Consider the following 8,054-nt stretch of genomic DNA (forward strand, 5'->3'; position numbering starts at 1 on the left):
AGCATTATCAGGCTCCCATGACTCACTCTTAGCTGAATAAAACCGTCTGACGTTAGCTGGATTAAAGTACGAGAAGACAGAGCAAAGGCAAGATTTGTAGTGACAGCATTAAAGGTGATAAACTCTCTTATGGTCAGAATATCTCCAGTGTTTCATTCCAGCTAACACCCGGCGATTTTCCTAAGCTGAGTGTCATAGGAGGCTGAGAGTGTTAATACCTTACACTCACCTCCTACCCTTGGATCGTGAACCATCAGTCACCCTTGGTAAAAGTGCCCTGCTCTCTAATCTTCCTCCCACACATATCTTTTTCTTCCTGTTGTGTTTTCTTTCTTGTCCAGTCACTTCTCGTTGTTCCTTTGTCCTTGAGCTCTCTCTCTCTCTCTCTCTCTCTCTCTCTCTCTCTCTCTCTCTCTCTCTCTCTCTCTCTCTCTCTCTCTCTCTCACACACACACACACACACACCTTGTTTTATTTTCTTCAGTACTTCCTTTCTTTACTCTTTTCATCCTTTCACTGTTGTCTCCTTATAGTTCTTCCCTTTTCCCTCTCTCGCTTCCCACTCCCCCCACACGTCCCTGTCCATCATTACACCTATGCCCTTGAAAAGATTGTGCTTTCTCGATGCGCGCGCGCGCGCGCGTGCGTGTGTGTGTGTGTGTGTGTGTGTGTGTGTGTGTGTGTGTGTGTGTGTGTGTGTGTGTGTGTGTGTTCATTAGATATTTTTATCCGATTATAGACAAACTTGTCGGAAGTGATTAGGGTCAGAGTGAGAAAATTACCCGTCCCCGAACCTCAGGTAATTAAGTTTCTCACTGTCTGACCCTAATTAGTGTTTTCACTCGGGTTGTCTGTTTTTTTTTTTTTTTGTCTGTCTCTCTGTTAACAACTTTACGCGAAAAATACTGGTGCTATTTTGACTAAAATAACAGGGCTGTTGGGCTATAGCCTTCTGATCACCTGATTAAATTTTGGGCCATGTTGGACCAAGGCCCAGCCTGTAGGCCCAATAAATGTAAAAAAATAATGGGGACGGGTATAAATCGTTTTCTCGCCATTACTCCTTTCAGATTCGTCATATCGACATGAAACCAAAAGCTGAAGGTATTACATTCAAATCTGCATCCTATGGCATGCCTCATTACATCAAGGGGGTCACCTCCTGTTAGGGGTAGGGGGGTTAATGTCAGATGGGTCGGGCCTAAAATTTCAGATGGGTATAAATTAATCAATTTTCACCCGATTTACTCCAAATTTGATATGTGACATCTTTGACTAGATATCCTGTTGTTTATACGTCAGTACTAAATTGACTGCCAGAAACGGGTTTGCTGTGCCTTGGCATCGCTCCTCGTTACTTTTTAGAACGATTGGTCAATGATCAGTGTCAGAACACTAGATCAGAATTTGACGTAACAATATCAGAGTTTACAATTTTCTTAAAAAAAAAAAAAAATGAGGGAAGAAGTGAGGATAAACAACAATAAAATGATTCAGTTTTGAGATCAATCAGTCAATGGTAAGGGGCACAGGACAAGGTCAGCTCAAACATTTTTTATCTGATTTAAAAAAAAAAAAAAAAAGTTTGTGAAGGCATTATTGATCGGGCAAGAACGGAAGCATTCAGTTTTGGGAACAATCTGTCAAACATTGCGGTAATAAGGCAATGTCAAATTTCGATCTGAGTACGTGTGTGTGAACAAAGTAACAATTTTAATCTGATTTGGATGTAACCTGATGGATGAGGTGTGGATCACCCATCAGTATGGTCATTTTGTTTTTCAGAACAATAGGTTAATGGACAAGGTCAAATGGTGAAGTCAACTTCAGCAGTTTTAATACCACGTAGACTAAGCGTTGTGGATGGGTATAGGTTTAAACAAGAATACAGATGTTCGATTTTGAGAACAGTCAGCTGAAGGTGAAGGTCACAGGGAAAGGTCAAATATAAAGGTCGCCGATCAAAGATAATTTATGTCAGCTTTGATCAGATTTGAACCACGGTTCTTAGAATGGTTTAGTTTTCGGTATGAATTAATTACTTATAGCTTGAGAAAGTCATGGTCACGGGGTAAATTCAAATTTTTGGCTGTTGGACCAGTTTGTGGGCATGGGAGCTACACTCGATGTGTATTCTTCCTTTCCTTTGCTTCATTATGTATCCTTGCTTTTTTCTTCATTGTTTCTAACACTTTCTGCCTTCCTTCCTAATTCTTTTCTTACGTCCTTCATCTTTGTTTCCTATATCATCGTCTCTTCATCCCTCATTCTTCTCTTTTCCAATATTTTTTTATCTTACTCCCTCCAAACATTGCCTTGTGCTCTTGTTGACTCTTTCCTCTCTCTTCGTCCCTTCATCGTCGTTGTTTTCTTCTCTTCTTTCCGTTATTGTGGCATTTTTCTTTTATTCCTTCCAAATAGTTCTCTAAATCTTCCTTTACATCCCTCCCTACTTTCCTCGTCATCAGTCCATCATTCTTCGTTTTTGCTTCCTCCTTCATCTTCCATATCATTTCTCTTTCCCTCCCTCATCCCCTCTTCGCCTCACTGTCATTCGAGGTTTCTCCTTCTCTCCCTCCCTGCATCTCTTCTTCCCTCCATATACTTGTTACCACCCTGCCTTCTGTATCTCCCAGGCCTTTTTCCCATCTCCGTCGGTTCATATTCCCAGTTTTATATTTTGCTTTTCCCTTTATCTTCCCTCTTTTCTTCCCTCCCTATTCCTTTATCGCTCTAGCTTTCCTTTTTCTCTCCGTTTCTCTGTTACATTAGCTTTTTTCACACTCTCTTATCCCTCCGTCTCTCTCTCAACCTAGCTTTTCCTTCCCTCCCTCCTGCGTTCTCTCTCCCTCCATAATCCATGCTTTGCTCTCTCCCTCCGTGTCCCAGATCAGTCGACCAAAAATAACTCTTCTCCCTCTCTTCCTTTTTCTCTCATAATCTTTCTCCCTCCCACCCCCTCTCTTCCTGCTCTCCTCTCCTTCCTTCCTCCTCTTCTTTCCTTCCCCATCCTCCCTCCTTTCCTCCTTCCATTCTCTCTCCCAGTCTCTCCCTCTCTCCATGACACCAGAGAAGAAAGAATTGTGAAATAACAATGTCCTCTTGCGCACTACATCGTCCTTATCATCCGCAACACAAGGACAGACGTGTGTGTGTGTGTGGGGGGGGGGTTCAAGTCCTTTTATCTTTTCTGCTTCTGAGTGTTTGTTTCTATAGGTAACTGTGTGTGTGTGTGTGTGTGTGTGTGTGTGTGTGTGTGTGTGTGCGTGGTCTTCCTCGTTTCTTAAAGGTCTGAGGCTTTATTGTTGTGGTCTTAATCCCTGGTGGTGAAGGGATTAATGAAGGCTCGGTTTATGAGAGAGAGAGAGAGAGAGAGAGAGAGAGAGAGAGAGAGAGAGAGAGAGAGAGAGAGAGAGAGAGACTCTTAAGAAGACTGAAATCGCATTATGCTGGAAGAGAGAGAGAGAGACAGACAGACAGACAGACAGACAGACAGAAACTCCTAACAAGAATAAAATCACGTTAGACAGTAAGCATACAACATGATTAGTAATAATTCTGCAGGGGTTTAGAGGCTCCCACACAATTCTTTTTCGGCGATTTATTTTTTGCACATTTCAATTTCTTCAGTACGAAATGCGTCCGATGAGCAGAGTAAAATCATTTGATGACAGCAAGAATAATATATTAGATGCCAGTGTTCTGAACAAGTTAACGGGCAACCCTTTCACGAGACGTACCTACGGAGCTTTATGAATTGCAAGATCTAGGTTATGATCACAAAAATATACGAAAAAGAGGTCATTGCAGCGAGATGATAAATATTCTTCTGCACGTTACCAGTGAAGCCATTACCTCCTCCTGGAAAGTTGGAAAAGATTATATATTCACTCCTGTTTGTTTATTTGTCCACAAGATATCTCATAAAGTTATTGATGGGCTTCAATGAAACTTGTGGGCATGTGGGTCACGGGCCAAGGAAAAAGCGATTAAATTTTGGTAATGATTTGAGTTCGAGTTTCAGACCAGGATATTTTTTTTTCACAAAATATCTGAAGAAATTATCGATGGACTTCAATGAAATTTTGTGGATATGTGTGCCACAGGCCATAAAAGATTTGATTAAATTTTGGTGGTGATGTAAGTTGTGTGGTACTGATGTTGACGTAGGTATGCGCTCTCTGAGTGCGTTTAACATACTGTTTTGTTAACTGCAGTGAAGTTATTTGTATTGTTTTGTATGTTATCCGTATTGGTGTGATAGGCATTCTTTCGTATGTAAACCGCAGTGAAGTGATTAGTATTGTTCTGTGCATGTTTTGTACTGTATATTAACCGCAATGACGAGATCAGTGCGCTCTCTCTCTCTCTCTCTCTCTCTCTCTCTAATCACTGTAATTCTAGTATCATATTTCAGCTAATTTAATAGATGTTAATCAGCTGAGACTGAGTCACAACAAACTGCAAGTTACTTATATCATTAATAGTTCTCATATGATCTAGACAACTCTTGCATTTAACTCCATCTAATGCTTCACAATTCAGTTCTTTTGAGAGTTGGCTAAAAGAACTTTGAAGTGTTGTTATTATGCTCTAATGTTAATAAGATTTTCTTTACTAAAAAATAAGAGGGTATTAACACCACCACAGCACTTTAGTCTCATCAGTTCTATTTCACTGTAGTCTGCAATGTTGTCTCCCTCATTACGTAGGATATGAGCATTATTTATCGTTTATATTCGTTTAATACAGGGCAAAGAACAGTCAATTCCCTGATGTAATTCATGCCACCCTTCGCGCAACAGATGGCGTACACACCTTCTCATATCACCACATAGGTACAAATACGAAGTGGGTATAGAAGGTGCTGTTATCCACTTAGCAAGAAGGAACCACACGTCCTTTACTTATCTTTCAACCTTTAGAATTTTTCCGTCAGTAAAGCAGAATCTTATTTGGATTATATCAAACCCTTCAGAATGACACGGCCTTGTTTGCTTTGATTCTTCAGCCCGGGGACTAACTTTTAACCTCATTCTTACTCTCCTGGAAAAATTTACTCTGCACACTTTTTGTAACTCAAAGAATTGGCCTGAGCCTGTATTAAATCTTTCAGCATTAGAGATATTTCCCAAAAATGATACAATCGTCTACAAAAGCAAGCAAAATAGTGTAGGTCCTCTGTGTCAGGAATGTAATCTTGCCTTCTTCAAACAATTTTCACGTACTGTAGCACAAGATAGACGTTTGGACTGGAAGGCCTATATGCAGCCATCACTGACCCCTTCAGTACCAAGGGATCCTTCTGGTTGATTAAATTCCCCTGGAAGTAAAGAAAATAATAAAAAAAATAAATAAATAAAATGAGTGCAAAGTGCCTACCTCCACCAACACCTATACCAGACAACTCAGATCAACACCAAAATTTAACAAACTCTTCCTTGGCCCAAGACCCACATATCCACAAAATTTCATAGATATCAACCAACAAATTTCTAGAATATCATATGGACAAACAAGCAAACAAACAAACAAACAAGCAGATGATTAAATAACCTTCTCTAATTTCCTTGGCGGAGGTAATAAATAGATAAAACTCTTAGGATATAATGTTGAAATGATTACGACCTGGAATCCAGTGACTCTTAATGTGCATTTATATCAGTCAATTTAATTTTATTTGAAGAATCGTACACCGGTGGTCAGTCAAGAAATATCAGACTTCATCTGTTCCGAAAATCTCTCTTAATCTGAATAACATCATCTGAATTTACCAAAAAATAAGATAAAATAAAATAAAATAAAAACTTCATACAGAAAGGGTCACTGCTCACAAAACTGATGGATCTGTGTGGCGTGAATATTTATCCCAGAAAATTAAATTCATCAATTCAATGGACGGCAACCTGCATCAGAATTGTCCATTGTATGAGAGAGAGAGAGAGAGAGAGAGAGAGAGAGAGAGAGAGAGAGAGATCTTCTAATTCATTTAGTCAGATCTGAGTATGGAACTTGGTCAGTGTTCTCTCTCTCTCTCTCTCTCTCTCTCTCTAACCAGGTTCCATACTCAGATCTGACTAAATAAATTAGTAGACAAGGTCTCCCTCTCCCTCCCTGCTTTATTCTGCTATTTTAACTGTTTTTTCTTTTTTTAATTAATCGGACATTGAGCATAATCTTAAAGAGCCCTTTCCTTTAGGCCCAGCAGCTCTTTTAAGTACCAAATTCTTCCACACCCCACCCCTCTGTCGCTGTGGCTGAATCGGTAGAGAGGCGCCTGCAGTCCTAATGGAACTAAAATCAAATCCCGACTGGGACAGGGATCAGTTTAAGGATTTGCTTTTCACAAAACCAAACTTTACTGATTTACCAGATGACCCGCCGACACGTGTTAAAAATACCCCCGCAAATACCTTTATGACACAGCCCTAGCATGTATTCAGTATGGACGGTGGGTGTTAGCGCCGAAGTGGTGGCATGTGAATGTGTGTAGGAGGACTACTGGGCCTTGGGATAGGCCCTGAAGCTTTTGTCCAGAAGTCAGAAACATCTCTATCTATATACCTAGGCTGCTTCCCCCAAGGAAAGGGAGGTAGCCGAGACAGGACGACACACTCCCCATTTACTCATCCATTCAAATACATTCATTCGCATCTTAGCCCCAAAGGAGAGAACGGACAGATCCTCACCGCACCACACCGCACAAGGGTCAACTGCGCAATGCAATCAGTGACATCCGCAGCAGGGCCCGACAGCAGAACTGGTTTACCCCTGCCACATCTTAACAGACCCATCCCCTTACCCACACCTGACCTGACTAGCTGATCAGACCAAATGCTGGAGAATATCCCCTCAGGGCTGCGTCATCACTTATTCATTCACAATTTCTCTCCATTTATTTCTGTCACGCACAGCCCCTCATCCTTGCTCAACAGACATCCCTCTCGCATCCAGTGCTCTCTTCACACTGTCCATCCATCCTATTCGTGGTCTTCCTCTCAGCCTTACACCTCTCACATCAGATCTAGTTATCTTTTTCACCAATCGCTCATTATCCATTCTCTCCATATGCCCAAACCATCGCCACACCCTCTGCTCAACTCTACCAGCCATCTCCCGAACAACTCCAGTTCTCCTTCGCACTTCATCATTTCGCACCCGATCCATACGCGTCACTCCACACATACTCCTCAGACACCTCATCGCCATTACATTCAAACTTTTTCTCTCTGCTACACCCATATTCCATGTTTCAGCCCCATATAACGCAGTCGGTACCACAACACCCTCATACAGCCTTCTCTTTACATCCATTCTAAGCGAACGACATTTAAACACTTTTTTCATTCCTCCCAGCACCTTTCCTACTTCATTTATTCTAAACTTCACTTCTGCATCTATTCTTCCATCCACAGCAACATGTGACCCTAGATATTTAAAACACTCTACCTCCTCAAGCAACTCACCATTCAAAACTATATTCATCCCCCTACCATCTATCAACCTCGTACACTTCATCACTTTACTCTTATTCTCATTTACTTTCAATTTCCTCCTTTCACACACCCTTCCAAACTCCTTTACCAATTGTCTCAATCTCTCCTCTGAATCAGTCACCAGTGCAGTATCATCTGCAAACAGCAGCTGCTTCAGATTCCACTCTCCACCATTAACATTCACCAGACTCAGACCTCCACCTAAAACTCTTGCATTCACCTCCCTTACAACACCATCCATGTAAATATTAAACAACCAAGGCGACATCACACATCCCTGTCGCAGCCCCACTCTCACGGGAAACCAATCACTCACAGCATTTCCCACTCTTACACACGCTCTACTATTTACATAAAAAATTTTCACCCCTTTTAGTAACCTACCATCAAGTCCATACAATCTTAAAACAGTCCACAAAGCCTCCCTATCAATTCTATCATACGCTTTCTCTAAATCCATAAATGCCCAAAACACATCCTTGCCTTTCGCTAAATACTTTTCACACACTTGTCTCACAGCAAACACCTGATCAACGCATCCCCTCCCTCTCCTGAAGC

This window comes from Coenobita brevimanus, chromosome 2, assembly GCF_032717465.1.
Source record: "Coenobita brevimanus isolate Jiangsu-jjx chromosome 2, ASM3271746v2, whole genome shotgun sequence".
Taxonomy (NCBI): domain Eukaryota; kingdom Metazoa; phylum Arthropoda; class Malacostraca; order Decapoda; family Coenobitidae; genus Coenobita; species Coenobita brevimanus.